General features: G+C 46.1%; 1 long non-coding RNA gene across 1 annotated transcript in view; it reads right to left on the minus strand.

Moving 5' to 3' along the window:
- Positions 1–7,479: 7,479 nt before the first annotated feature.
- LOC138498672 (uncharacterized) overlaps positions 7,480–18,051 on the minus strand; it is a 319,106-nt gene continuing 308,534 nt past the window's right edge. Inside the window, exon 6 of the long non-coding RNA XR_011278823.1 lies at positions 7,480–7,737. This is a non-coding gene — a long non-coding RNA (uncharacterized lncRNA). The remainder of the gene's footprint in view (positions 7,738–18,051) is intronic.

Consider the following 18,051-nt stretch of genomic DNA (forward strand, 5'->3'; position numbering starts at 1 on the left):
TCCCCTTTCTGTGTTCATGATCTAACGCGGCTTCAGTCTTTCAGGGGCGATGCCCGCCGGGAGCTTAAAGATCTCCTTCTCCCCGGCGGACACTGTGTTGCAACCCAATTCGGATGTTTCCGCTTCCGGGTTCTTACGCTCCTGAAGTCTGGCTCTCCGTTCCTTCTACTGTCAGCCTCGCTTCTAGGTTTCTGGCTTCGCTGCTCTCGCGAAGCGTTTCTCCTTTTTGTCATTTCTTCCGCTGTCCTTTGGCGGTTTCCTGTTTCTCTTGTGTTTCGCGGGTCTCGTCCCCCCGGAACCGACTCCGCTCTCCTTACGCTTTTCCTGATTTTCTCTTCCTTCTGCCTTTCTGCTTGGTACCAGACCTTCAGTTCTACCTTCTCTTCCTTTTACTTACCTGGCTGTATTTACTTGTGATCCACTCGGAACCGTGGCTCAACCACACCTACGCCAGTGGACTTCCCCAGCACCTTCACCATCAGCTGTGATCTACTTCATCGCTTCCTTCCGGGAACAATTTCATTTATATTGCCATCCTGCATCACCTTCCAATACCGCCCTCCAATTCTGCTGCAACACCCGGTCGGCGAGGAGTGAGGAAGAGTTTCACATGCCACAAAGGGTTTTTTCCCTATTTGGGTTTTTCCCTTACTCCGTCTTGAATCCGGAAAGGGAGCCGCAGGACTGCTGTTCCCAAGCAGTCCCTGTGGCTTCCTTCCGAGACAAGCAAAGCTACCCAAGAAAAGAGAAGGACTACCTAACCAGGCGGCACCTACAATCTACAGACAACGACTTCAGCAGCTCAGGTGAGGAGAGTGCGAAAGGAGGGGGTGAAGAGGAAACCAAGGGACCAAAATTACCACAATATGGTTAAGGAAAAGGGAAGGAAAGAAAGATCATGCATCCTCATACATTCACCCTCCCATTCCCCCTTCACTAAAACACTTTACCCAGTAGCATCTTCAAGAAAAATAACCTCCCACTCGGTGTACCACAGTCCTGACAGACCTGACAGTACTCCCCATGCAATGCCCCTCTCCTCGGCCTGGTTTGCCCGGATTTCTGTGGCAAAACTTTGCCACTAAACGACGACCAGAACATCTTCTGCAAATTCCCATGATCTCCTCTGGGCTATAGCCCATCCAATCAACTATATATTCTACAGTTCCCTGTATGTTCTTGAATCTAAAATGGCCTCTACCTCATATTATTCCTCTGTCCTCCATGCTCTCAATAGCCACTGGGGAAGGAGTCTTTCCCAAACTTATAATCTTTTGACGTGGTTTCAACAATTTTACATGGAATGTTGGATGAATTTTTAGATTGGCAAGGAGTCTTAATTTAACTGTTTCCAGCCCTAGCACTTTCTCAATGATGAAAGGGCCAATAAAATGGGCACTAAACTTATTCCTCCCCGTTCATTTTTAATTCTGCCCTATATTGAAGAGCTGGATGGCTAGATCGATCAACACATTTGATAGATTATAGAACCTGATTACAAAAAAAGGAGACATTGCAATTGAATCCTTTATCGAGTTGTTGTAACTGAATTCAGCTAACCAGATCCAATCTACCCAATCTTACCATGCCTTTAAGCAACAACGTAGATATTTTTTGAACTCATGATTTATTCTTTCTGTTTTCCCATTGGACTCTGGATGATAAGTACCACCAACAGATGGATTTCAATACCTAGTTTGAGACAGAAAGCCTGTGTTCCTCGATCAGAAACCACTTGAATCGGAAGGCCATGAAGTCGTACCACAGTTAGCAAAAACCCTTGCACTAAAGTACTTGCAGTGACCCTCCACTTGATGGGAATAAAATGTCCTGCTCCTTTTATCAGGTGGTAAGTCTACTATGAAGTCCATGGAAAGTGTATGCCATGGCCTTGCAGGGATTGGGAGAGGAACGAGCAATCCTGCCAGTTTATTTGTTTTGACCTGGCACACATTTCACAGGTTTTGACATAATGTAAGGAGTTCACGTGCATGTGTTCTCACCAGAAATGCTGTGTTTGCAACTCTAAGTTCTTTTTATATCACAGATATCCCACCATAGGGCAATCATGACAATCTTTTGAAGCTTCTTCACTTTATTTCTCTGTGCACCGATACAATCTAGAATCAACACCTTGTACTTCATCTTTGATGTGCCTTGTCTGGTCCTTTCTGACTCATTCCCTCATTTGTTTATCTCTCATCAGCCGTCGTACCTCAGTGCAAAAATTCAATGAGGATGCACAAAGTTCAGTACTTTCTACCACACATCTTTCTGATGGAATCAAAGGGTCTGGGTTTAACACAAATGCTTTTTTCACTTTCAAGTGACATCTGGGCAAGGTATCTGCTTGACCATTTTCCCGACCTGGCTTAAAAGTGATCATGAAATTACATTCAGCAAAAAACAATGACCACTGTAACTGTCTAGGTTGTCAGATTTTAGCTGACTGTAGAAATGTTACATTTGTGTGATCTGTAAGGACTGTAACTGTGTGCTGAGACCCTAACAAATAATGCCTCCATTCCTAGAAAGTGGACTTAATAGCAAGCAGCTCTCGATCCTGGATGGTATCATTCTTTCCTGCCTCAGAGAATTTCTTTGAATACAAGGGAACAGGTTGAAATGTACCTGTAGTGGGATGTTGTTGCGATAAAGCAGCTTCCATAGTCAAATTGGAGTCATCCACCTCCGCAAAAAAGGCTGCTTAACATTGGGATCTAGCAAAATTGGCCCTGTAGTTAAACATTCCTTGAGACACCCAATGCTTTTTCAGCCTCTGGCGTCCATTCAAAATGCACTCCTTTGTTCAGCAGCTTTTTAATAGGCGTGATGTGGCTATGATATGCAATGCTAAGCTATGTTGTGTTGTGTTATGTTATGCAATGCTATTCTATGCTATGCAATGCTGTGCTATACGATGCGATGCTATGCTATGCTATGCTACGCCATGCTATGCTATGCTATGCTATATTAGGCTCTCCCATACAGTTAGGCCTCAGACCCTCCATGCCATCTCCCTCTGCCTCCCTCTGCTTCCTCTGCACGGAGCACCCAAGACATGCCAAACCCCTTCCTATGGCAGATGACACGACATACCTTCTCTTCTGCATATTCTCTACAAGTATAGCATTATCACCATATATGGGAGATAACCGTAGAGTTTTTGCGAATGTCGCTTATCCATAATACAACGCAATGTCCCTGCAGGGCTGAGTCACAAAGTCACAAGTGAGAGTTCGACAGGTCTTGCCAAATGTCTGCAATATCGTGCCAAGTAACACCCTCCATTGTGAAAGTGCTTTAATATATTAGTGCTTGCCTAGGATATGCTAAATAACCGGCACTCTAGGGGTGGGCCTTGGAGAGCTCTGTGTGCTAACTCCCGGGACACGTGTACTTAGGTATTTTCCTGCTTCTCCACTGTCTCTTTGTTATCGAATACAAGAATCTTGGTTTACCATCAGTCTGTGTTTCATCCTATCTATTATTTGCTGCAAACTGAGGCTGATGCTGAGGGGCCCTTGGGAAGGGGCCCAGTCTTCGCCACCACAGAATGGTGCTGATGTCTCTGGCCTTACTACACAGGAGTTTTGTTGTGGGCTGCCCTCGACCACACATGGCCAATTAGAACAAGGTGCTCACTATTGGAGGGAACTTTATAAACTTGGCCCACCTGTTGACACCGAAGTTTCCAAATCCGTGGTGTGGTTCTAAAGGTCCACAGAGATTCTCCAACACAGCCCACACCTGTGAACCTATTCCTCTCAATGCTGACCAGTAAATAAAACCTTGCGCTTATATTGTGTCATGTTTTGCCATGTCATGCATTTGCACTCTCTCCCCCTACACCTCCTGGTATGTTTTGTATTTGTCTGTAACTGAGTAGATACCTGCACCGCAGATATTTTCAGCTCTGCTGGTTGCATTCAACGTGTTTGTCTATGGTCTGTTTTGCTTCTATGCGCGGTTGGCTGGCTTCAATGTAAAGCTCTACTTAAGTCCCCACGAGTGCGAATTAGTGCCGCAGGCTACCCTGTGTGTAAATGTTTAGTTTTTGTTGTCATTTGCTGAGAGATCTTAAGGATTCAGAGTCAGTGTACAGTTTATGGCAGTCACTTTAACATACAGATAGGTGTTCCATATTGTAGCAGCACAGGCCCCTGCATTCACAGAGGTACTGTCTTCCATGACAAACCCACACCCCCCCCCCCACTTCCCAGTATCAGAGCAGCTCCCTGCAAGATACAGAAAAGCACTGGCAAGCTGCAACAGCTCAACATTGAAGCCAATGTTTAATGTTTTCACAAATGTTCTCGAGAAACATAAAACAATGATATAGTAAAGCTCTGAACTACAGAATGCAGGCGGTGTGTAGTTCTATTTTAAAGGGCCTTTCTGGCAAGCTACTGCTCTATCGTGTACATACCATTTCTGTCTGTTTGTCAAGTTCAGATTAAAACTGCTTCTGTTTTTACTACTGGTAAATTGTGTATCGTTTGTTGAATTGCGTGTGTGGGTTCTCAATTTGTCAGGTTAGGTTTAACAGTTTGGGTTAATGTTTGTTTTGCTTCTTACACTGGTTGAAGAGGAGGTTTCGATCCTCATTGCATTTTCTTGTGATTTAGGCATAGGGCCACTGTGTTATGTCACGGTCGATTTCTGGTTTTCTAGCTATTGAGACATGTTGCTGTCTCCAGGTTGAGTGAGTTTCAAAGTCGCTGCACCCGTGTTTCTGTGTGTTGCCACATAGACATGGTTTGTGACTAGGGAGGGTGCAGGTGTGTTGTTATATGCCCTCAGGTTTGGCCAAAGGTTCCGATACATAAGTGTGCATTCATGGGGCTGCCATTATGTTGGCAGCTGAGGGTGTCACCTTATGTTTGTCCTCCACCGCTGTGTTATTTTGACTTGCCCACTCAATCAGAGGATTGCCATGGTACGCAATTACCACACATCCTTGGCCTACGCCAGACGTCTTTAAATGGCTGCCTGCAGGCCTGCCGTGTTTAGGGAATTGCCTCATTCTCTTGGAGTTGTGAATTTGTTTTTTTGGGTTAATTAAATGTGTTTATTTTCTTGACTATTGTGGTCACTGGGAAGATTTATTTGCTACTATTCTCTAACACCCTGTCCATGCTACATACAAATTAGTGCTACAGAAATACCTACATGCTTTACTTCCAGGCACAGGGGTGGTCTTGATTGACAAGAAAAAAGTTCCTGCATGACTGCATTTTTTGCCCCCTCCATTGCTTTACCTACTGCAACACTCAGAGCCTTGCAGTCTATATCTGTGATCTAGTTTCTAATAAAAAGGCGATGCGGATGGACCTCAGCCATTTGGGAGTTAAGTGCAAACTGTTATTGCTGAGACATCACTAATGCAGTTCCTTTTTTAAACAATGTTGTGGTGTCTTCCTTTATCTTAATATTCAATGAAACGTTGTATCAGCACCAAGAACAGACCTCTTGGATATCCCCCTTCCCTAGGCAGACCTCATTCTCTTTGTTCACAGGTCTTGTCTTAGATAATCAACAGGTAGTATACAGGCATGTTTTGCTGTTTGCACATCATTTGAAGTATTAGAAGCTTTTCAGCTCCCATTTGTACGATCAGCACAAGTTGTTGAACTCATTGCCATCACACGGGCTTCCACAATCGCACATAATGCACAGACATTACATGCACTGATTCACTTTACGCTTTTGGTATCTGACACGACTACGGGACCCTCTGGAAACAGAGAGGTTACCTAACTGCACAAGGCACTCCCATTCCCAAGGCACCCTATGCTGAAGTCCTGCTTACTGTGATTCTGCTATCTGCCATTGTGAAGTGCAAGGCCCACACTCGACTTTCTGACAGCATTCTCCATGGCCCTCAGGCTCCTGTTTATGTGCTGCTGTTTCTCCTATAATTTGAGGACCAGCTAGCATCTCTTTCCATCCTGGCCTTCCAGTTTCCATAAACTCTGACAGTGGCCTCTCCCCCCACGAGATACCCATGAAAATGCCAGTTACCCCACCCCTTCCCCTGATCTCATGAGCTTACAACTGAATAATGATCTTGTTGTGTCATATTCCAGCAAATTCAAGACGCTCTGCTTCGACCGCCTGAAACACTGTGGATCAGCCAAATACATCCCTGCATCCATACTGGAAAGGTCATTTCCAGATACTGCTGACAGCACACACTACAGTCCATATCAGCCAGTGTGTGAAAAACAGCCCCTCCACTTGGCGATGGAAAACAGCAAGAGGTCCAAGACAATGACAACCCATCGTCCACCATCACCAAAGCCACAGCAACGCTGCAATCTGCAGGGGTACAGGAGAAAGAGAACCCTCTTCAACTGCCTACTCGGGTCCCAGCAGCTAAAACCCTGGGACTCTGCTTCCACCACTCAACGACAATAATAATTTCACTACCTGTCCAAAGGTACAATTTGCGGAGTGCAGCCACCATCTCACCTGAAATCAGCAGGTGAACCATTGCTCTCAAAGGTTTTCTAACCTTGTCTCATATGGGTGACCCATTGCTCTCAAAGGTGTTTGCTACCCTTGTCTCCTGCGGGTGGGCCATCGCTCTCAAACGTTTTTGTTACCAAGCAGTAAAGATAACGCTGCGCACCTGGAGTGTAGGTGCATAAATCCTGCTGCCAAAGGGGATTTTGGAGGCCAGCTGAGTGTGCCCAGTGCTGCAGCTGATTTCTTCCAGCTCTGCGTATCTGACCTCTTTGTTGTTCTGTTCCGTTTTGTTCTTAGCCAAGATTTCCCCTCAGGGCCCTCCAAGTTCTCTCTGTCCTCCTTTGCCCCAATCTGAAACCATTTGCATAACTAAAATAAATAATTCCTCACAGGACATTGGTAAATCAGGAACCACTTCTAAGGCATCCTCTCTTAACCCTCTGTAAAACAATGAAGCTCTGTTGTTCTCCATCCACCCACTGTCAAACACTAGTGCTTGGAACTGAGTAATGTACCTCACCAGGTCTTTGTTCCCTGTTTCAATTCCAAAAGCTCCACAGCAGCACTCTGGGATACTAATCTACAATCAAATGTTCTACTGAATTTGTCTTTAAAAACTGTTAAATCCTCACAGCCGCTACCTGCAGACTCGGAGTGAGCCGGTCAGGAAAAGGTGACTTAGTTTGGGACCGACTCACTCCTAATGTGTCTTAGGATGAAAGGCAGTTAGAGATCCTCTGCAATGTTCCATCATCCGTCATTGGAGGAAAAGTCACCAATCATTGTCTGAGTTCACCTTCTCCATCTTGAAAGGGTTCACCGTATTGTTCTCCTAAGTAAATATGTTTAAGGAAAGGTAAGGAAAGAAAGAGTACTGTAAGGAACTCATGGTGGCAACAGTAAAGACAGACACAACTGATCACAGTTCAAGGTAAGGTAAGGAAAGAAAGAGTACTGTAAGGAAGTCATGGTGGCAACAGTAAAGACAGACACAAGTGATCACAGTTCAAGGGTGTTTATTGAACAATAAATGCTGTTGGGTGTCCTGACCCACGTTTGGACTATTATGCTGCAACACTTGGTGCTGTGGGCTTAGGAAATCCAAGAGGGCGGAAAAGCCCACATTTGCGCCAGAATCCTGGAGAACTGCGCAGTTTTGCGCACAGCAAAATTGTCCCCTGACCTGCCATCCACCAGTACGAACGTGATAGGCCAGGAGTGCCATGAGTGAAATGTGTACCAAAGGAAAAACAGCAGTGCCGGTGGCTAAAATAAAAAAAATTAAAAAACACTTTGAAATCACCTTTGTTTCTCTGAAATGCAAGCTAAAAATGCCTATTTTAAACATTGCAAGATATTCAGAAATCTCAATGAACACCAGCAGACATCTGGCAGAATGAATTTTTGTGTGCATACAAAATCTGGAAAGATGAAGAGCCCAAAACAATGTTTATAACAAGACTGGCTGAGCTGTGGATGTCAGCAGCTTAACTGAAATTGGATTTAAAACCACTAAAATCGAAATGTTTAAATTAAAATGAGTGACCTACTTTTGAGTGTCGCATAGTTTGCAACTGTTAAATGTCATAGTTTTAAACTTAGAATCAGCATTCTAGCTGGATGTGTAAAAATTGTGAGTTTGATTTGAATGAAGAAAAACTGGGAACAAAAGTGACATTTAGCTGAAGCCTGGCTTAATGAAACTGGATTCTGCCTGACAACTACCCTCGACAGGAGAGGGAATTCATCTGCTGTGTTCCCAGGCCTGGCTGCATCCTGCTGCCCCTGCCAAAAGGAGATGAGACCTCTCTGATTGAATTAGGGGAGTGGTACCTGCAGACTGCAGGAAATTGAACAAAGCCCTGTCCCGGACTCCGGCAAATGTTATATTGGGGGGGTCGTAAAATGGCTTCCTCTTGGGAGAAACTGGGAGGGGCACTGCATCTGTGAGCAAGCTGAGCTTGGGGGAAGTGGATAAACCAGAAATTCCACCATGTGCTTAGGAAAACCACACCCCTTTGGGGCAAGAGCATAATTTTAAAAAGATGGATAATTCATAGTGCGGACTTGTAAAAATTATATAAATAACATCATCATTCTTGTGATTTTTCTGTGCACATTTTAAGAGGTGTTAGGACCCTGTGGTATGTTCTTGGGGATAGTAGCGGAAAAAAAGGTTGTTACTCCAAATGTATGCATGTTAAAAATCTGACACTTTATCATCTGAAACCCATATCCCTGTTGCACATTTGTGTAAACTCTGGAAAGGTTTAGAGGTTGTGATCTGGATGAAAAGGGCAGAATTCTGTCATAAGTGGACATGACTTCTTACAAAGACAGGGATCGGATGGTTTGGTGCTACAGAAAATATGTTAACTGGACGCATAATATTAGAAAAATGGTACATAGATAAATATGTATTTGGATCAGAAATAGATTTGTGTGCAATTTGACAAGGGGAGGATCCTCTGACCATAAACCTATCTCATCACTCTGACTCACAACCCAGTTCCCCCAATCAAGGAAGAGAGGAGGAACTGGCCAATGATAAGTTGAGAGGGTTGGGCATGCAGAATTAGCCGACCCACCCACTTTCTAAACACATAAAAAGAGCCACTGGAAGCCAGATAGGACTTTTCTTTTTCACTTTCTGCGGAGCATTTTGACTTCAGACTTCACATCCAGAGATCCAGACTTCAAATCCATCAATCTCCAGAGACCAGAAATTAACTCCAGAATTTGTAGCAGAGAGGCCTGAATCCACAAGCTGAATCCTTTTCAGCAGGCCTCCAAATCATTTGCAAACTATTCAACAGCCGGGCGAGCTGTTTGAATTTTTGCCAAGAACTTTTGTCAGAACCAGAGACCAGACGGCCATGCAGTGCCGAGAACATTTGTCAGAACCAGAGATCCAGACCCCTGTGCAGTGCCGCTAGCAGAGCTGACCCAGATAGCTGTGAGCAGAACCAGGCAGAGACCGTCCGTGGCGAGGGAACTGCAGTCCAATCCTGACCCGATCCGTGACAAAGTCGCATTCCTGTCCAAAATCTAGTGTGAGTACCCAGCTAGCACCGTGCCAAAACCAATCTCTTTGTTTAAAATAATCTAATCCAAACTAATTTAACCTAGTTAGAACTGCCTCAGAGAATCATGTCATTCTGTCACCTTTAAACCTGAAAACTGTCATCTGTCATTCTGAGCTTTCAAATCCGAACCTAAAACCGACTTGCTACCCCTTATAGTGCCTCTGTAATCGCGCCTGACGCACTCGGTAAATTTGCTGCGATTTGACATTTTGCTTCATTTTAGCCACGGGTAAAAATATTTGTCTTTGCTTCCATCCCTGAAATCTGTTTTCAACCTAATAACCATCCCTGAATCATTGAAAGGGCTGTCCTGAACTGATTCAAATTATCTATCACCTACCCTGAACCCCCTATAGGGAATTAAAAGCAGTTTTCGCATATTTTTCACTTAATTGCCACCACATCAAAGTATATTGCCTGTGTTTAAAACTCCTACCTGTTTTCCTCTAAGCTTGCTAGGGGGAACTGAATTATAGTTGATTGCATTCCTGAGAACTGTGTGTTTTACTTCCATCTCTTTACCTTGCATAGGGGGAGGGTGAATTGTCTTTTGTTGAAGTCATATCAAGTTTATTTTCTGTACTGCATTTTCATTCATCATTGCATTGTCCTTGAAGCCATAAAAGCATTCTCAGCTATTTTATCCTCTCTATATCACTTCTAAGCCATCAAAAAGAGTGTACCACTGTAACATTATCCATTGTTGATCACTATCATCCTCACAAGTGTGCTATCAAATATTACTTTACTATAAAAGTGTGATAGATATATATTGTTTAATTTTCAAATAAACCTTTTACATTTGCAAACTAAACCTACTTCTTGGCTCAGCGGGATCAGGGGGTTTCTGAGAGAGGGGTGTTATATAAGGGTTGTCATCCAGAGTAAACAAACTGGACATAAAAATACATCAATAAGGGCTTCCATCAGCATCCCAGACTAGGCATTGACTTAGCTGTAGTGTTGAATTGAAGTCGCTTACAAAGTGGGGGCTCAGAGCTGGGACATTCTGGGTTAGAATTTCTACTTGTGCAGCTTAATACAGTGTGCCAACTGACCGGATACACATATCCGGTTAGATCACCATGCTGTTTTACACTGTGAAAGCACCCCTCAAAGGAACGCTCTAAGGAAACGGTCTGTTTTGCAAAATAAAACACAAACTTCTGTAAGTCAGGAAGGAACTCAAATTCCAGAATGACGACACTGGTAGACATCAAAATAGCCAGAGAGCACTTCTTACATAAGATATTTTGTGAGAGGTGAATGGACAGAGCAGGGCCAGGATGCGTGGTTGCAGGCAATCACACAACAGGTCACTGCAACTGGGTTAGATAACTGGAGAGATCAGGGTCCCTTACATGTGGCCCTGAGTGAACTATACATGGCTCCTAAAGCTAAAGATGAACACGACAAGATGGTTAGGATAGTCGCATATTTGTATCTATATATGGGAGACATGCAGGACAAATGTGCTGATGGCCAAGATCTGGCAAATAGGCAACAGATCGCGTTAGAGAAGGCCCAATCTGACCTGGTCTCTTCTGAGCAGAGAATGCACAGAAGCCAGGAGTCAGAAAATGAGAGCAGACAGTATCTCATTAAAATCAAAGAGGACATGTGTATCCTGCAACAGGAAAAGTCTGACCAGGATACCAGATTTCTGGCCTTGCAGAAGGAGTACCAAGAAGGTACTCCCTACTGCAGAACCAGAAAAAGCTGGAGCAACAATTAGATTTCAATAGGGCATGTGCTGAGCAGGTAATCACCCTGCAAAGCCACCTAGATAGGGAAAAGGCAGAGAGCAATAAACTGATCCTGAAAGACCTGGATACCCAGGCAGAGTTTGATCAGGAGCGCCAGAAAGCTGGTGCCTTTCAAAGGCAAAGGGACGACCTGGCGGCACAGATGCAGACTCTTAGTCAGGAAAGGGACACCTTAGGCCAGGAAGTCTGCCATTTAAAAATAAAAACTGAAGAAAATCACTTGGCCCTCCAGGGGCTGGGTGACCTCCAAAAAGAGCATCAGAACTTGTTAGAGCACACCAGGAGGGTGGAAGAGGCTCTGGCAAGAAAGGAGCAGGCCACTAGGGATGGTACTCAGGAAGTAACCCTCCTGCAGCAAAGACTGGCCCAGTACTCCAGGACCAATCAGGAGGCACAGAGAGAGAATGAGGCTCTCTGCCAGCACAATGATGGACTCCAGCAACAGGTAGCCATGCAGATGAGACTGATAGAGTGTAGTAAGGCCTTTACTGAGGAACTGAAAGCGCAGGCTCTTGCATTGCAACAGGGAGCAGGGGCTGATAGAGATGAGATTCGCTGGGAAAGGGAAATGCCTGAGCATAATCTCAGGAGCCCTAGTACCAGAGGCCTTCATCTCTCCCAGTCCCTGGACTCTGCCACCCCCATGTCCCCTGGCGCACATGAGCACAGGGCCACAGGGATGGCAGATTACTATCCAGCCAAAAGTATGGGGCTCATAGGCCAGTACCACCCAGGAATGGATGGGCGGGCATCCGGGTATGGGCACCTAAGTACAGTGCAATTTAGTGGGGAACCCCAGGAGAGTAGGCCCACTAAGGGCATCCTGAAAACCTCTGCCCAGTTAGGTCAGTGGGGGGTACCCATCAAATCCTGGTAGCAAGGAGAGATCTGAAGACTCCTCTGAGCGTCACAGGACACAGGAGACCAGGTCCCCACATTCTGCCAGCTATTCCCAGGCTCGCAGAATCCTGGAAAACCTGGAAGATCGGACGGGCACCTCTGGGAGCAGTGCTTCTGAATCAGAGGATAAATGGACCAGAGTTACCCGAACCAAAAAGGCCAATAAGGTGAAAAGGGCCTTGCTTAAGGACCCCTTAAAACAGATTAAGACAATCAGGAGTGTCATCACGCTTTATCATAAGAACGCCAAGTATTCTGTTTGGGAACACGTGGAGCTCTAAGAGCAAATGATGGAGACTTTCCATTTGAAGGACAGCAGTAGCTGCATCCAGTACGTCAAATGGACATTCTCCCCTGAATACTCCAGTTTTTTTGCTGGGTGTGGAGGACCAAAACCATTCAAGATGGTCCACATATAGGGCGGCCATCTTGAAACATTTTTCTGTACATAGAAATCCCCAAGAGGCTCTCAAGGCAGCCTACAATTTGCAATGTGGGGAGGATCAGGCCCCACAAGAATTTGTGCAAGCATTGAAGCGTGCCTTTGCGCAGACCACCAGAAGGGTGCGCACGGACAGCAGAGAATTCATCAACACATTTTTCCATGCTCTTCCCAAGTACATAATGACCCAGCTCGTGAGAGATTTTCATGAGAAAAGATCTTTAGACTGGGTCATTGAGCAAGCCACCCGGATCTATGAGGTGCAGAAGCCCATAGAAATTAAAAGTAATGCGCAGAAAAACCCCAAAACCAATAGCACCCCTGCTGCTGCCAAGCTGGCGGAGGTAAAGGTTGCCCCCGTTTTAGATTTGGAGATGGGGGGCCTAAAAACTTGCCTGCGCAGAATAACTCTAACACCAGAAGGCCCTCGGGCCAGTCACAGACAGGGAGTCAAGGAGGTAGTCCCACAAATGGGGTCCCTCGCTCCCCTGATTATGTAAGTCCCCACTACAAGGGAAACTGACCCATCCTGGGTTATGTGTGGACTCCTCCAGCCCAAGGGGGGGGGTCCAGCCAAGCGCCTAACCCGGGGAACTTCCCTCCTAACTTCCCCCAGGAGGGCAGAAATTCACCAAATCCTGGGAATAACATTTTTCCCAGGTATCCACCCAATTTCCAGCCCCAAAATCATCCACCCTTCTTTCCCCAATTCCCTGAGCCCAGGCAACCTAATCCAGGAGAGGGGAGGCCAAGGGTGGAGGGGTACCCAAATCTTCCCAACCTGGGGTATTACCAGAGAAGGGATAGCTACCCTTCCCGAGATCAGCCCAGGGGAGAAAACAGAACCCCGTATCAACCTGAGCGGGTTTCCCAACTTGAGCGCCAGGTCAAAATATGGCACGGGATCTGGGTCACATACTGAGGGCTCAACAGAACCCTCAGATGAGCATGCCACCGCAGAATGCCCCAAACCCTGGACCTGGTGCTCCAGAACAATGACGGGGGCAGCACCCCGATAACCCACCGGTTCCCAGGGAGGAGGCACAAGGGGAAGAGGGGTGTAAAGCCTTGGAGGAAGCTTCCTTCCCAACTTGTAAACAGCCCCTGGAAAACCAGGAACCGGAAACAAATTCTCCTGCCCCTGAAAGTCTGCCTCCCAAGGAGCAGAGGGGGGGTAGGAGAAACAAAGTACCCAAACAGACCCACTTTGTGGAGGAGGTACTGGTCTTCCAATTTGAGGGAGAGGGATCCTCAGAGGATCCTGGGAAAAGGATCTTCTCCTTCAGAGATGGGGGAACTCATCCCAAGGAAAAATGGGTCCCAAGGGATTCCAATCCAGACTGGGTGGATGTGGGGATTGAGCTGTCGCCGCCCATCATCGTATCCCAGAACCAACAAAACCAAACTTCCCTGGTTCAAACCCATCCTGGTGACTGCCTCCAAAAAGGCAGGGGAGGCCCAGAACTGGAACCAGGGGAACCTAAAACCGAATCAACAGACTGGGTAGATGTGGGGATTGAGCTGTCGCCGCCCATCATTCTATCCCAGAACCAACAATACCAAAATCCCATGGGTCAAACCCATCCTGATGACTGCCTCCAAAAAGGGGGGGGGTGGCCCAGAACCCGAAACCATTTCCAGTTGCCAACTTTTTCTTTCAGATTCCCCAGGCTCTCCACAGAATTCTGCCCAAATCACTTCTCTCGCCATGTCCAAAACCAGAAAGTTAGCCCACCAGTTGTCCAAAAATGTGCATTATCTGTCCCCCTTGAGGAGAAGGAGGGAAGATACTATACCCCGGTACAAGTACAGGGGCAGGGTACAATTTTGGCACTGGTGGACACTGGATCCCAAGCTACCCTTCTGTCCAAAAGGGCCTTTGATGAACTAAATGCAGGAATGGGGGAGAATTACCGTATTCCTCTCACCTCTCTTCCTGGACAACTGCAGAACTTTGACGGGAAGGAAATTCCCGTCGAGGGGACTGCAGACTTGGACATCAAAATTGGGCGACACAAGGTGAAACACCCGGTCATAGTAGTGACTCCAGAGGGCACCCCTTGTTTACTAGGGAATGACCTCCTGAGAAGGTTGTCACCCCTAATAGATTGTGTAAACAAGGTCCTCTGGACCCAGACTAGCCGACCAATAAAATTAAAGCAGAGTGTCAACCATGTTAGTTTAAACGGCACATGCCACATGGTTGAACAAAAATCTGACCAAGTAGAATTTCACTTCCAGAACAACCAAATTCCAGACGTGACAGTAATAGCAGTAGGGCAACAGACTGGTGATGGGGGTCCTCTCTATTTCTGAAAATCAACCTTCCTTCCAGTTTAAGGTGGTATTCCACACTGGAAGGAAATACTCTGAAATTCTTTACCAATCCACAATCAGACACTCCCACTCCTATAGTCCAGAAAGATGTGAAATAAGCTCAGAGCCTGGCCGATATTCAGCAAATTGGAGAGCAGTTGTTCATCCCTGTTCAGTTAAATGATGGGAAGGACTCGGTTCTCGCTCGAGTGTGTGTGAACAACGGTAAGAGCTTCATCAGCGAAGCCATGTTCCGCCAACTCCCAAAAGATCCAGCCATTCCCACATTCAAACTGATAGACAAATGGGAAATGGACCTGGAAGCACCTAATTCCAAACATCTCCTGCCAAGCAGGTGTATGCTCAAAATCTCCATTGGCGACAAGAGCATAGTCCATAATTGTTGGGTCGTGCGAGACGTCACTGCCGCCTTTTACTTAGGCAGTGACATTCTCTCGCTTTGCCATTAGTTTGGACCTAATAAACTTCAAAGCTTGGTCCCGATTATCAGATAATCCCATTGGCTTTGATGATCCAGAAAAAGCATTTAGGTCAGCTCAATTGCTACCTTATGCAGTTGAAATTCAGCTTAAAGAGGAAGTCACCATACCGAAAAGGACCCGACAATTCTCCCTGGAAGTGAAAGTTAAAAGAGGACAAAAATTGAAAAACCCTGATGCTTATATTCATCTAAATGCTTCTCTCCAACAACAAGGGTTAGGGGTAAACCCAACACCATTAGTCAACATAGAACATGACACCATTCCTGTAGAGGTGGATAACAGCGACTTACAGAGTATTACTCTAGCCGCAGGCACCATCATTGGAATGGCGGTTGATGACCGACATTTCTCCATTGATTTAGGAAATTAACTGTTAGGACGAATCCCCAAGGATTGTTTTGATAGTGACAGTGAGGACAATACAACACCAGACAGGATCTTTACCCGGCATTGGGGGAACTTCCTGGTGTACACTTCTTGTCCTTATGGTAAGGATGAACGTGACTTGTGACTTTAGAAGGGATGAGGTGATTTTCCAGGTCCATGAGGGCTGCCTTTCCCACCTGAAGCCTCCAGTCCAAACCAGCACTCTGACCAGGGACTTCTCCACCCAGCTGGAGGAGGCCGCTGAGATAGCAAAACCAGAAGTCTTTCCAGGCTTCAGGCAGATGGTGGAAGAGCGAGTCAACCTGGCTGATGCCTGTGTGACTCTGGAACCGAAGCAAAAGTTGAAACACGTTTTCTTGGATTTCCAAGATCTCTTTGCGGTAGACTCACATGACTGTGGTCGCACCGACATCCACACCACAACAATTCCCACGGACCCTGGAATGGCTCCAGTGTTTGTAAAGCAATATTGTTTGCCTCTTGCATCCATGGAGTCCCTTACTGAAATAATTAAGAACCTTGAGTCCTGGGGAATAATCCGTCCAGTACACAGCACCACAGCACTCCTGGCAACGGTGTGGGCACTGAAGAATTACCGCCCGATTATCCAGGGGGAACACATCATAGTGGAGACTCCACACCAGCCTCTGCAATATCTCCAAAGTGACAGAATCCGGGCCGGAAATGTGAGTAATTGCCGAATTACTTCCTGGATTCTGTCAATGCAAGGCTTTCCTGTGGAGGTCAGATATGGCCAAAACAAGAAGAGTCCCCTCGCGCAAGGTCTGGCTGACTTGCATGATTGTGCCAGAGAAAACTGTGTCGAGGACGAAAGTCTAAAAATCAAGGACAACATGGAGGCATACCTTAATTCCCCACACAAAGACTTTGAAGAAGACAAGTGTGAGGGAATGCCCACTGTCTATGTGGATGGATGCTCTTACCATGTTGACAACAATGGGGAGAAAGAACTGGTGGCCGGCGTAGGGAATGCATGGGTGAATGAGTCCCCAGAATCCTCTGCTGGATACAAAATTGGTCCCCAAAGTAGTCAGGTGGCAGAATTGATGGCTGTGCATCAAGCCATCCTTACTGCTGTCCAACATCAACTCCACGAACTGGGCATGTTCACAGATTCGGATTATGTACGGAACGGGTTCGTGGAGCACCTGGTTAACTGGAAAACCAGAGGCATGCTATGTGCTAATAACAAACCTTTGAAACATGGGAAGTTAATCCAAAACATTGATGATCTGGTCACAAAGAATGGGATGACCATCCACTGGAAAAATATCAAGGGTCATTCCAAAGTAGAGGGACCAGACAAAACTGGAAATGACTTAGCTGATCAGCTGGCCAAAACCGGGGCCATCCAAGGGGATCTAATAGAAACAGAGTCCCTGTTGGGGGAAATCCAGGTCACTGCTATCACTAGGTCCCAGACAAATGCTCACAATGATCTTTCAACTGCACAATGGAGTAAGGAGACCCCTGATGCTGATTTGATTACAGCTCAGAAGAGGGACCCAATAATTGGTAAGTTTTACCAACACATTGAGGACCCTGAGAACTTTCCCCTGACGGATACCGATTACATTGGGAAAAAGGACCTAAGAGTGTTGATGAAATGTCCAAAAAGATTCTGAATCCAAGACGGTTTGTTGGTAAGGAAATCCCAATCTGGCCATGATCAGTGGGTGGTTCCTACCTCATTCCGAAGCCTGATGTTAAGTCACGCCCATGATGCGGCTACCGCCGGTCATAGGGAGTTTCACACAACACTTGAGATCTTAAGAGAGGTTGCATACTGGCCACACATGGGGCAGGACCTCGACCAATACTTGAAGGGGTGTCTGGTGTGTTCACAATTTCAGCCAACATCCCTCACACACAGGGCGCCTCTCCAAAAGAGGGGGATGACACTGCCATGGTCAGATTTGCAAATCGACTTCGTAGGCCCTGTGATTCGCTCGTCTAGAGGAAACAAGTATATGTTGACCGTCACATGCTTGTTTACCAAGTGGGTGGAATGTCTCCCGGCCCCAAATTGCAAGGCAGAAACAGCAGCTGCCCTGATGATTAACCACATCTTTTCCTGTTTTGGTCTACCTCAAAGGATTGAGTCAGACAGAGGTAGCCATTTCACCAGCGAGGTAATGACAAAGATGTGGGAGATACTG

The sequence above is a fragment of the Ambystoma mexicanum genome, chromosome 5q (genome assembly GCF_040938575.1).
Source record: "Ambystoma mexicanum isolate Mex_15411 chromosome 5q, UKY_AmexF1_1, whole genome shotgun sequence".
In the NCBI taxonomy this organism is placed as follows: Eukaryota; Metazoa; Chordata; class Amphibia; order Caudata; family Ambystomatidae; genus Ambystoma; species Ambystoma mexicanum.